The 14133-nt window shown below is 39.8% G+C and overlaps 1 protein-coding gene across 10 annotated transcripts in view; it reads right to left on the bottom strand.

The window, feature by feature from the left end:
* Positions 1 to 14133, bottom strand: part of LOC119902022 (adhesion G protein-coupled receptor L2-like) — a 124231-nt gene that overhangs the window by 82077 nt on the left and 28021 nt on the right. For 3 of the 10 annotated variants that reach the window (XM_038717891.1, XM_038717889.1, XM_038717888.1), the window contains exon 1: positions 1615 to 2457. The exons of 1 other annotated variant lie outside the window; for it this stretch is intronic. The gene's annotated coding sequence lies outside the window, so the exon portion shown is untranslated. Of the gene's footprint in view, positions 1 to 1614; positions 2462 to 14133 lie in introns of those variants that run through there. 6 more of the 10 variants (XM_038717895.1, XM_038717890.1, XM_038717894.1 and 3 more) reach the window with 5 other exon arrangements.

Genomic DNA, 14133 nt, shown 5'->3' with positions numbered 1-14133 from the left:
ATTTGCGCAATGTGAGATGAGATGGCACTTCCTCCCAAGACAACACAGACAAATGGACCAAACCAGCCCGTCTGGGGTGGGTGAGAAAAGGAGTGAAGGTAGAGAGGGTGGGGGGAGGAAGAGGCAACAGAACATTTGTTCCCCCCTCTCTCTTTGAATTCCTACAACCCACTGTCCCAGCATTTGTTTCAAGAAACAGACTTAGCCTGAGCCGAAGCGCAGGACTTTCATAGTGCAGCATTCACCAGTAAAACATCCCATTATGGCCTATCGGCAGGGGAATAAAATGACCTTTTCATCCTCAGGAATCACTGATGGGCATGTCAGCATCAAGCAGCTACATTCAACATCGTCCCTGCCAAGGAGGCTTTTTTTTTTTTTTTTTTCATCTGGTCCTCCAAAATGGCTGTCATGACAAAAAACTTCTCCGCCACGGTCAAAATATGCTTTGGATTTGTGTGGTGGCACATCAATTTCTTAAACTGTGCATATGGCTTGTGTGATGTTGCAGTTTTCTCAGGTCAGAACTGAACAGCCTAATGCTTTGGTTTGCTTTTATTCCCCCCTAAAAAAATATGTTTTAAAAAGTCATCATCTATACCTCCCCGAGTGAAAGTTGTTATATAAGTATATGCCAGGGAAGCTCTCAGTTCCCTAACTTGTCAGTATGGCTTATATAATGTTGCACCACTATCCTGATTTGGCATTGACAGTATGGATTATGTGTAACTGTTATTTAACCTTGATATTTCATCTCAGCACAGTTCCTTGTCCAGGGTTTCTTGCTGAAGCTCATGCGGCCCTATCTCTAAAAGCTTCACATGAGAATGAGATATGGTTCCCTAAGCCTGTAAAAACTCTATGTCTATGTGTGTGTGTGTGTGTCTTTGTGTGTGAGAGTGTGTCCCATCATCACACATGACTGGCTCAGGTCTGTGAATTATACATGCTCTGTGAAATGATCTTATTTTATAGCCGCAAAATGGAGAAGTAAATGGAGACAACAACTGACATCCAACTACTTAGCTCCTGGTGTTCTGGACTGGGTGGAGATGTTTGTGTGAGCTCCATCTTTTCACCATGTTTTCACGTTCATTATCATCGTTGAATATCTAATAAATCAACTCCCCTTTGGTCTTTAAAGGGTTTTCATTCCTATCCAGGATTTTTTTTTCTTCATAGTGTTCACCTTTTATAAAGATAATCCCATGTGTAACATCTGAAATTATAAAATACATCTGAATATAAACATTTTCACAAATGTATCATGTACTGATGACATGATTTAGTGGGCTTTTCATTTAAATCAAATATATAGGCTATTTATGATTTAAATACACTAATATCCACATTGGGTTGATCCTAGTAGCCAAACAACTTCACATTAATTAAAAGTCTGGAGGCTCAAGACACTACAAAATAACATCATACACTATGGGCTATGTATTGATCTCATCACAACAGTTTTAAACTGCTGGAGGAGCCCGCGGGCCTGTTTTCTGACATTTGCCTTATCATATCCAGGGAGTGTAAATAAACGGTATTGATTCAGCGAGGCATAACCCAGCATCTCCCCAGAAAGACTCAAAACATCCGCTTTAAAAGGCTACTTACAGTGGTGAGCCGTGCCAAAATATGGATCCCGGCATGGGAGTGTGAATTTCAGATCAACACCAGGAGCCCCCTTTCTCTTCTCTCCTTTTTTCAGAAGAGGCCCCCAGAAACTAAGCAGCGGGTCGCACAAAGACGGCTGGGGTTCGGCTGTATGCTCCACTTTCTTCACAGTGGACAGATGGTGGGGTTTCCTGTGGCAGGTATCTGTTCTTCTTCAAGCCAGTACGTCCGGGTCCGGACAAATAGCTCCATGACGAGAGGTCTGTCGAAAAGTAATGCTCGTTACTTCAACTCCCCCCCTCCTCCTCTAAGTGCGTGCGCCCAGGCTCCTTCCGACTGGAGCGCTACGGTCAGACTGCATAAAAGGATCACTTCAAGGAGACGAGATGCGCCCCAGTCTCGCTAAAAAAAAATGAAACTCCAAGCACGTCTTCCACACATTCAATTCTGTCTGAAAGTCTCCAGCGGCCTGGTTCACGGATACAGCCCGGAGAGCGATTATATGACTTCTTTAGTCTGGCTTTCGGTGCGCAGCCGGTTGTTCCCTCTGCGCCTCATCCACACGCCGTGCAGACAGTCGGAGCTACAGCCGGACTGGAGGCAAACAAGGCGAGGAGAAACGGCGCACCGGTCCCCTGCTCTGCAGCAGCTGGCAGTGGAGGGCAGCACAAAAAACCTGGAGCAGATTCCTGGCAGGACACGGACCGGATCCTAATGCTAATTATGACAGCCCAGCCGCATTAAGGCTAATATTAAACTCCTATGTCAGTGTGCTCAGATTTTCACGCATGTGTTATTAAAGCACAAACACTTTTCTGCTGTATTTTTCTCCAACAAATCCACGAAGCACAGCATTTTAATCAGGATTCCCGCTGTTTAATGCGTGCATACAAGTGCAAGGCCATTCATTACCAATAAACACGTTTCTGAAAGCAGCCCACACAAACAGCATAGGCCTACACATTTTTCCATACTGTGGGCAGTAGTCTGCACCTGGATAATTAGTATTTCATAATAAAAACACAAAATAATGAGGCTGAACTAAGGCTTGTTTTAATTGGGTTTTTATGAATAAAGCATGTGGAATAAGAAGTGCACCTTTTATGAAAAGCATTTGACTTTATTTAACAAGAAGTACTCTATATAATGGGGCCATGTTACCAGAGAAGAAAAAATCCGCACTTGAAACTCTTCTATAAGATTGATGTAGATTCACCTTTACTGTCATAGCACACAGTCAGTAGCAGTTTAGCAGCAAAGAGTATAGGCCTATAGATACAGCCTGCGTGTATAGATGAGTGAATGTACAGTGGAGTTGAAAGGATAATACATTTAAATTAATCTCCAACTATACTATTTGATATCACTATGAATGTCACTTTGGGCTTAATAAGGAAATGTTGATGTGACATTGTTTAGATCTAATGATTAGTCAAAAAAATGGCAGATTAATTTATAATGAGAATAATCTTTAGTTGCAGCGCTATAATGTACAAAACAACAATCAGCCCATGAGTAGAACCGGACCATCCTAGAGCTCACTATGCACGATGAGCAGGGCTGCGCAAGTTAAGCAAGGCCCTGCCTCACTTTCGTGTCAAAGCGAGTGTCAGTGTTTACAACTTTAATGAGAGGATGAAGCTGGACTATCCTTCAGGGTATAAGAAGAGAAAAAAGCTCAACAAGAGTGAATTGAGGGAATAGCAATCAGGTATAACTCCTCAATAAGTGTGATGTCAGCAAATAACAGTAATGTTAAGTAGATGTGCTAGCTTGCGGTGAATCTCTCCCTAGTCTGTCTGTCTTGCTGACCTAGCTGGGCGACAAATCTCTTGGTCTGTCTGTGTCTTGTGGCTCGTTTGCTTGCCTGCCAGACTTTATGCCTGACCACTGTTAGAGTGAAATACAACTATTTGATACGTTTAATAAACGCACACAGGCAACAGTGTTTATAAATTGCAGCTTGGAAAAGATAACCTGGTCACGCTTGAACATGTGTTTGGGGTATAGATAGCATAGTGGATAAGACATCTGCCTTTGGTGTGGGAGACCCGGGTTCTATTCCCACTGTGACACATCGACCAATGTGTCTGTGAGCAAGGCACTTAATCCCCAGAGGCGTGTAACCTCTGACATATATTGCAATTGTAAGTCGCTTTGGATAAAAGTGTCAGCAAAATGAGAAAAAATGTAAATGTGTTCATATATACGCATGCAAGAAATAAAACGCACGCATTCCAGCAGTGACCTCTGTACGGACCAGTCCAGTCAATACACGTATGTGATGGTGCTCCATATAGGCACACATCATTTTAAAACAAGACAGTGATTTTCTAGTGAAGTTACAAGACTAATGCAAGGTGGAAAGCAATTGATTGAAATTGATTATTGACTATTGAAATGTTGATTAGTGGGGCAGACTGGCCAGTATGGATGCACATAGCTCAGTAAAAAATTGTATTCAGCCAAGTCATAGTATAAGTAGTATGATGGCGCTGATAACATTAATATCTAGCTAGTATGGATATATAATTTAGAGGTTCTATGCTTTGTCAGTAGAGTAGATGCTGGATTGTCAGCCAGTACAAGCACAGTTGATCCACATTCAGCCTCAGCCAGTACTAGGACAGACCCAGTACAGACGTCACACAGACCCAGGCGAAATACAGGCAGCCTCAGCCAGTACGAGCACAGACCCAGTACAGACGTCACACAGACCCAGGCGAAATACAAGCAGCCTCAGCCAGTACGAGCACAGCCAGAGATGTACAGCCAGCATCAGATACAAGCAGCTCAGACCCTAATGGAACAGTTTCTTCTCCACCAAATGACCCAGCAGTTTGGCCCCCACTCTTAACAAACTTTATATAGACTGAGTTAGTGTGCAGAGGTCCATTTAAACCAGCACTGGATTTTTCTTAGCCTAAAGACAAGCCTAGAGGAGGTTTCCATTCAGGCTTATTACAGACTAGTTCCAGGCAGATTGTTGTGGGAGCACTGCGGTGTCAGGAGTGACGGTGCAGCAATGGCAAATTGTTTACATAGCTTACGAGTCAGGTAGGAGGTCCCCATAGCAGAATTTTGCAGAAGAAATGAGTGCAGATATGGTCAGGAATGTAAGTGTGACATGTTTAATATGGCAAGAACATAATAGTGTATATAGTAGAGTGAGTCTAGCTATGTTATCTGCAATATAACACGCAAACAGGAATGTAATATGTACAGTGTTACTATATACATATATAAATGCATCAGACCTGAAAATACTTTCTGCAGGAAAACGGAAATATACACTTAACCCTCTACCTTGAATTTGCACAAATTAAATACAGTAGTCACTCAAACATGCACCTAAACTACTAGTACACAATGGTTTTCAATCAGTTCCTCAGAGCAGATGCTCATAGACCTTGTGTGCAAACACTCAGTATCCATCCATATGCTCATGACAAGTTTGCAGTATTCATCGTCTAGCTTTGAATTTTATTCTTGTAGACATGGAAAAGTACCTGAAACAGGATTTAGACCACGAGAAGTTACAATGCCCCACTAAAATTGTGGAAATATTTAAATACATTTGATTTAATGTATAATCCCTTACAAATGTCACACGTTAAAAAAAAATCCCTCAAATCAAATGGTGCATTTTTCAGCTATATCCCATGTATCCCCATTATACTGTATATTAACATATATATATGGGACTACTTGTTTCACATGTGGAAGTGTGTGTTTGAAAGTCCATTTCGTGTATACTTGTAAAGTTTAAAAAAAAGTTTTGCTGACAATTTTCCAGTGCATTTTTGTATATTATGAAAAAATGCCAATGCTACAGGGCCAATAGCTTTTCCTACAGGCACATTATAAGTCCTCATAGGAATATTACGAATTATCTTTGGTCACTGTTTGTTTAATGAATGGAAGAACAATATCATGCATATGTTGCAAGTCCAGTGTATTGCCACAGTGTCTACAGATGATTGCCTTTTTCTGAAGAAATGATCTATATTGCAAAAAGGAATTTTGTAGCATTAGCTCTGCCTTCATTTTTAAACCACACCATGCCTCCTCTGTTGGTTACAATGGAGACGGAGCAAATTGAATCCTGATTTTACGGTTGTGAATGGAGACCAGAATTGCAAGTGAGTTGGCACCCCAAAAACATGAAACTATAACTGAGTTGACTGGAAATGATTTGGCTTTGTCGATGAAATTACACTTCAAAGCTGAAAGCCCATTAGAATTTTACTGTAAGCTGCAAAACATAAGCATTAAATTTCCATTTGTGAACAAATATGATATAATCTTAATGACAAACTGGACAACCACATGTTTGAGCACGGCAGATCCCCAATTATTTAGTCATCATTTGTTTACTGCTTTGGATATGACTGCAGGCTACATATTTTTCTGTGTTACAAAAACAGGAACAAATAAAGAAAGAAGAAATAAATGTATTTGAAAACATTCTGATTTATTCAGTCACCACACTAAGCCTATCATTAGAAACCATTATAGCCATGAAAAGCCAGAGCACAACACACTAATAGTTCAAGAAATGCCTACCTGTGATCAGCTGTGTCCTCATTGTGAGCGGAGGTGTCTCTGCCACCTTTCTGCCGAGACAACATGCAATTTCTAATATGCCATCTGAGCTCTGTCATTTTTCCTCTAAATATCGTGTGAAGTCTCTGTTGTCATTTCTCAACAATCGATGTACTGGAAGGAAAATGATCTGCCCAGCTGGAAGGAGGTTTATGGTAACATTTTCCTCAGGTTTCTAAAGTTCAGCCCCATGCAGCTTTCTTTTGAACATGATATTTTACTGTTAGCTTTCATTTTTTCTATTCCTATTTTTGGATCCTCTGTATTGTAATAAAAGAGCTACCTCAGTGGTGCAAATGCAGGCGGAAGACATATTTTCCTGAGAAAAGTCTGTCTAAGAACAAACACTTGATCACCAAGTTTGGAACTATTAATGCTTTAAATATCACTTCTCTTCTCTTCCTCTCATGAGCCAAAGTACATAGCCAGGTCAGTGGTCTCCGTTACACGTGGCTTCAATAAAAAAATAGTCCCCTGGCCACACAGGGGAAATGTGAATTTGGGTCAAATTCGCCAGGTGGAAAGTGAGAGGATTAGTGCAGAGCTCGCATGTTTTCTGAGGAGTAGTTTTACATAATAAAGAAAAGCGGAGAAAAAGAAAACAGATGTAATGATGCTGATCCACTGGCACATATACTTATTTAGAGAAACAATGTTTATGTATGGCCTACTACTGAAAGTGTAAACTCTATTTCATTTGAACTGACCCAGGAGAGCCTGACTTGCTGGTGTTTTATTCATTGTGGTCAATACAGTATATATGTAAATACACACAGCCGGCCCTTGTCTCTGTTTTTTCTTCTTCTTTTTTTTCTCCCAAGGACTGATGAAGTTGTCAGAAAATGCTTGGCTTTGCTTTTTTGCTGCAGTCTGTCATTCCTTTCATTGCCTGTGTTCAGTGTGCAATCAAAACCCTAAGTAATAGCACAAAAGAACTAAAAGGGAGTCTCTGTTTTGCTGCTGACTCATCTAAAGAGTGTAAATAAGTTTCATTGGGAGAGATCAGACTTTATCATAAGAACAGACTTCATGCAGTAAATTATAGGTCTTTATGAACCTCCAGCATAATGAAATTATAGAAGCACTGAAACAACATGTGCCCTTTTTCCTGTATACCTCCCTCTCTTTTTGCTATAGTTTAACGTCCACATTTGACCATAGCTTTTGCTTACTCACTTTGCATTAATTAACAATGGGGAGAATAAATACCATCCTTACATACATATTACATCTCCTATGATTGCTCATGATTGCCACTGCTTTCCTCTGCATTACAGCTTAAAGCTGGGGTAGGCAGTGTTGGAGAACTAGCAAGGGACAGTTAGACTTTGAAAGTATGCAACTGAAAAAATCCCACCCCTTCTCTTCAAGGCTCCCTCTGAAACCACTCCCCCAAAACACATTTTTATGCACGGGCAGTCTGCGCGCAGGTAGACAGGTATGTAGACCAACCAAGCTTTTCATGATTAGATTGGCCGCACTTAATATTCCGATGACAGCCACAGATGCCTGATTTTAATTTTTGCAATTCTTTTTTTTTTTTTTAAATGCGTCAGAGCATGTTATTTGTTGATCATTGTTGGGATGTTAAGAGGATTTCAACAAATATAACAAAAAATGCTTCTGAAAGAAATTGCTTAGCCCAGCTTTAATGTCAGACAGAGACAAACATCCTACGGGTGTACCTAGTTCAGCAACAAATACAAGATTGGTACAAATACATTGTGATTACATTGTGTTGTTGTGGGAATACAGATTTTTATTAGCTTTACTAGTCATTCAGATGTTGATTTATTACAATATCTTCACAATGGCACACTCAATTACTTTCAAATTCTACTCATGTTGCCGACTATTTTACTTGAAAGTTAGCTCCAGAAACACAAGAGAACAGCAGCCCACAAATGCCTTAAAGTACAAAGTCAACTCCACGTCTTGTGAATCCAAACTTCAGATGTTACACTGGATTATAAGAGTGATAATAAACTTTTGGTGGTAGAGTTTCTGTGGTACTTTTGCAGCCACAGAGACCCCCACAGTTTCAGAATTCAAGTCGCTTCACCTCTACGATTTTGTCCTCTCATGCATTGTGTGTGTTCCCCTCCAAATGTGTCATTCACATTATGGGCAAAAACTTGTCATGTAATAATGTGGGGTGTTTCAACAAACATTCATGCAGTAAATAAGAGGCTAGCTGGGAATGCTGCGGTAAATATGTCTCGAGTCATTATTAAGTGGTTTTACTCATTAAGATCAAAAGCCACAAACTCAAAGGCAATCTCAATCTTAAAAGGGAAAAGCCATTTATTGAAAAAAATCAAAGGATCTAAACTGAGTTTTTTGAGGATTTTCTTTGGGATTTGATAAATGCTTTTGTTCCACGCAGACAGAAACACTCTCTGTTCTTTCTGCATTCAGCAGAAGCTAATTCTTTGCGGCACCCATTTCCCAGCTTATTGTGTAGAGTAGCTTTCTATAGTTTTGTAATCATAGGGCAGCATGAAAAAGGGTGGGAATTGTCATGATCTAGATGGTCATATAATGGCAGTTTCCATGGTGGAATGGGCTTGATTATAAGGCTTAACCACGAGTGAACTCTCCCAAATTCATGATAAGACAATGACTTAATTCAACGACGACCAGGAGGATTGCTTTGCACTAGCTATTTGTAAATCCATTACTTAGATTGTTTGTATAGTCTATAAGTATTGTTCATGCATTTTAGAATGAGTGGGAAATATCTAATTATGGAACATAGTTAAGTTACTACAAGCAAACAAGCCATAAACGTTAGCTAGCATTATGGCGTTAAGATGTTGGTGACATATATTGTGCGAGATGAGAGATGTAGTTCATTGAGCGATTTCACACAGAACTAAATGTTACTGTTTTTACAACAAACTGCGACTTTCTTGACAGACCAAAATATTTTTAAATTGACAAACATCATGTGTAATTCATGACACAGTACAGGATTTAAAAAATTGTTACTGCTTGCCATTAACCGTACATGTTCTTTCCAAAATACGGTCCTATGGGACGGAAGCGGAACGAAGGGACTTGCAGACCCCACCGTTAAGATTACAGCTTAATTACCGGCTATAGCTCTAACTAAAAAAGACACATTTCTGAGCCTATAGTAGCAGATAACCAACATAAATTCTTATTTCCTACATTACATGTCTTGTGAAGTAAAAACTATATCACTCCCTCAAATCTTTATCGTGCAAAAATGCTTACAAATAATACAAATAACTAAAGGCCAGCTAATTTCGAAGCTACATACTGTTCGTCACAGTATAAATAGCATATTCAATTATTCATTTAGGCCTTTAAAGTCGCTTGGGAGGTGGCTTTGAATTTCAGAACCATACAGTATATTCTGCCTTCTGGAAGTTTTGTAGTCCTCCCTTTTTACCCCATGAGACTTGTGTCGACTGCAGACTCTGCTGACAGAAGTTAGATCAAGCATAGAAAGCGAATTCAACAATCTACAATAGATAAAATCTGACAAGCAACATGGATCCAGACTTGTCTCCTCACTAGATCTTTTTGGCTCACAGAACTTTGCTTTCCCTCTGTCCTTGGGATGTCTGTAAAAATGCTCTTATATGGAGAAAAGCACAGAACAAATAAATGTAATGTACCAGAGTCACTGCTTTCCATCTGTGTGATTTGCTCCAAAAATATCAGCGTGTCTCGGCCCAAAAACAAGCTTATCTGAAAAAAGCATCTCAATCTATACTTGAGCATTTTAAAGCACTTGGTAAAGCATTTGGGAACATTTGCTTTAATTTAGTTTCCAATGGTGAATGTTTATCTTAGGGTGTAGTTGTACGTGTTGTTGCTCTGTTGTTGTGCAGCGAGTCTACCCCTCTTCCACATAGAGACTGAAACACTGAAAAATGGAAACAGATGCTCATTGTTCCAGTGTGAAAAGACAGGCAGGACAGGAAGAAAAAAAAAGATTTATAGCATCTAATAATTTCATTCAACAGTAGCTGATAGTTTTAATATAAGTAGTTTTATTCACACTGCTGAGCTGTTTACTTGCCAAGTCAAACCTTTATTTAAAAAACAGACAACAGAATAAACTATATAACACTAAAAATACCTTTTGAATAACTGGTCTGGCAGAAAATACCATAGTTGTAACTAAAGTAGTAACTTTATTCATGCAGTGGGTGGTGGTTGAGTTTTTAGGAAAAGAGGAAATGGGTCATCTTTGCGTGCCAGTGAAAGGAATCCTGTCACTCAAGTAGGAGCTCTGGGAGTGCCTCTATTTTTAGTACCTGGAGCTCAGACGCATACCATACAGTTTAACCCTGACACAAACACAGATGCAATAAATAATAAATCCACCAAACAGGAAGATATTATCCTCTCAAGGATTGGTTGGAAGTAATTAATTTGCTAAGTAGCTCACAAGTAAAAAAAAAAATTGGGTGACATAAACCCTTTATGCCAAAATACATGGAGGAATAAATGCTAGTGGAACACAAGAGATAAAGAGGGATTGGGACTTCAAATATAGTCCTTCCCTCTTTTCAAGCTAGCTTCTTTTCCTCTTAATATATTCTCATGAAGGATTTCTTGAACTGCTACAGTAGCAGTTCAAGAAATGTTTTACTGGATAGTAAAATATTTTCATCCAAGATACGCAGGTGTTTTCAGCAATGCCTGATATGACATTTCCTCAGGGCTGCGTGGGTGTGGGACAAACAGTGTTTGATTGACATCTCCCTCTCTACCCTTTGTTGTCTTACACCTGTTGGGGTGGGACAAATTACAAGTTTGTGAACCCACCTAATTACCAGCATTACTCCACCCAAGTTCAACATGAACAGAGGTCTAGTCAACCACACCGACGCCTGTAATAGGTGTGGTTGTGTTTAGCAAGGCCCTTGAATAACATTTGTAATGAATCCTATGTTTCAATTAGGGAGTTCCTGTCAATACCCTTTGTTCACGTAAACATCAAAGTTGTAATTGGACTGCATTTCATAATTGTTCATTCGTAATTAAGACTAAAAATTATTTTATTTGGAGAAGAGATGTTCGACTTGGCTCTTCATTTATATGTTGAATCCCGGAAAAAGCAAACAATTGTGGATGCCTCAGGTCAGCCAAAGTCTGCTGTTTAAGGTAATTACACCCAAATTAAATGAATATCCCTATATGCACACGTCAATGCACATGACCACTTTTTTTAAATCATATTATCTTCAGTTGTCCAATAATGTGATCGCAGGTCACCTACATCGCTTCCTTCAGGCCGTGCAGGGCTGGGAATTTCTGAAACTAACCATTGCTAGCACTGACATTAAAATAAAGTCCAACATTAACTCTAATTCAGTCAGTATAGCTGATTAAGCTATAGACTGTATCAGATTTCACTTGTTAGCAAACTACTACTAATATGTAACATGATAAATATTAGCCAAGTGTGTGTAATCACTTTGGATTAATGCCAAACACAAGTCAGAATAACAGGTTTTCCTGATCTTACAGACCTGCCGACATTGCCTGAATGCAGCATGTATGAGTTGTTGAATCCTAACACAACAAACTGTCTATCTTTGTTAAGAGGTGTTTTACTTATTTTACAATGTTTCTATGCGCTAAAGCAGTAAATACCCTCTAAGTTTAGAATATGGACAGAAGACCATTGTACTGTGTTTTCGCTTTCCAGAAAGAACAATAACAAGTCCTACTGAGCAAATGCTTGTAGTCCAAAAGCTAGCCTAGAAGTTGGTTCTCCATGTTGATTCAAAATATCAATAAACACTACAGGAGCAACAATGGAACAATACATTTTTTCCTACATTGCCAAAACTGTCAAAAAAATCTGAGTTGCTTGAAAACATGCATCCAATCAAAAAGTGAACCATAATTGTGCAGCATGTAAAACATCACTGCCATCTATGACTTTGAGAGCCTTTGTGTAAAAATTACTTTCATGCTCAGGTGAATATGTTCAGAGAAACATTACTCACTTCTTGACCGCCACTCAGCCGTTAGAAGCCATAATTTCTTCACAGCACCTTTCTGCGTGGCATTGCCTCAAATGATAATCACAGCATTTCACAGCAACAGGTATGTTAGCGTGGAGAGACCCGGCAAAGAGGCTATTGGAGCACAGGTTTCAGGCAGTGTGTTCTTTAAGTGCAGGCTCTTGTTGTCTGAAATGCGATGAATTGATGGAAAAATACAGGTACAGTGTGCTACCTGGTGGGAGTAGAGGCAGAGTTAGTGTGATATTGATTTGATGGCTCCATTATAAATGGCATATTGTCTGCCGTGAAAACACACAGCAAAGTGAACATGGTTGTTTGGCCTGATGTAGTACATTTATACATTTGTAGTACTGGTATAAAACATGCTATTTTTTTTTAAATCGTGTTATTACACATGCAAGAACAGTCTTCCAAGGACCTATGGCAATAATAAACAGAAGTTAAGTTACGCACATCTATATACATACTCAACTCCATTAGTCTCACTGACGGTTGAACTGTGATAGATATAACGTAGGAGGATAAGAGTAGCAAAGGTGTTAGTTTTTCAAAGCATTCATGGCAACCACATCAATCTGGGCCCATGTCAGACATGTTTGACATGATTCAAGAGCGCATTTCATGCCATGACATTTGTCTCAGGACAAAATTGAGACAGAACAGCAGGACGAATAAATATGCCAATCACAGCTACTGTCAAAATCTCATTGCTCTTGAGTGTTTTATGATTTATGCCTTTCAAGTGGGATTGTTTCCCATATCAGTTTTTCTACCTTTCCTTTCATGTGCATGCCATGTGTGGAAGTCTGTGGACGCGCAACTGTGGTAGTATTCAGGCATAAGGCTTCATGACAGATACTTTACACATGCCAGACTGTAAGACGATGGAAGACAACGATAAAATGTTCATATTAAAAGCATTTACCCCTCTCCAGGCGCCAGACTGTCTGACACTGGCTCAAATTGATTCTTAATTGGGTTTGTATGGACCCTGGATCTACTGTTGATGAGCACAGTGAAAAGCGGACATCTACAGCTTCTACTCGTGCTCCGCGGGAACGTGATAACACAACAAGCCTACGGAGGGGAAAATTACTTCTCATAGTTCTCGGCTCCGTTTTAAAAAATAATAATTATGAAACGGATAATCTGCACATCTTGAAAATGGTTTTAAAAGAATGATCCATCATCTAGACACGGCAGAACAAAGCTACTGACTCAAAGGGATGTCATTACTCATCACAAGTCACAACCAGTTGGCATTAACCAGCTGCGTAGCTAGATGTCTTTTTGGGAGACTTGTTTTTTTTTTGTAGTAATAAATCACTCAGAGTTGCTATGGAATGCAATCCAGTGCTCTGGAACAGCTTGGTCTTGGTAGAGGTGATTTTCTGTTTCTAGGCTGACATTCCGCATTATCTGTTTTGGCTTGCCTTGCGTGCACACTCGGTCGTGGAAAAGTATGGTTAAAAACTGAGGAGTAAGAAGGAGTGGGACTTGAATGCCCCCTAACCCCCCACATCTCTCCAGTGAAGCTCAGCATGCCTCTTTTTGAAGAGGAAGGGAGGGAGGTTATCCTTACCTTTGCCTTGCTTATGATTTTTTTCTCCCTCGGTCACAGAAGAGGCTTGTTACCAGAGCAAGCAGACATAGTGGAAAGCCACGCTGCAAAGTCTTATTCAAGCTGAGGGGGGAATCTGCTGTGGATTAAGCCTCGTCCACAGTCTGGTCTGGTCTTAATTTCACTTCTTTTGTGCAGTCAGACCGAGGGGGTGCTTCTGATTACTGCCTATACTTTTGAAGGCTCACTGCAATTTAATCAATTTCAGGTGTCAATAATAATAAAATGGATAATAATAATAATAAAAGGTATTTGACTGCTGTGTGCATTGATGCT

Source organism: Micropterus salmoides, unplaced genomic scaffold, assembly GCF_014851395.1.
Source record: "Micropterus salmoides isolate LMB-PRFRI ecotype aquatic unplaced genomic scaffold, ASM1485139v1 Ms_hic_scaffold_14, whole genome shotgun sequence".
Lineage (NCBI taxonomy): Eukaryota > Metazoa > Chordata > Actinopteri > Centrarchiformes > Centrarchidae > Micropterus > Micropterus salmoides.
Note: the sequence above shows the minus strand (reverse complement) of the source record. Positions and strands in the feature narration are given on the sequence as shown.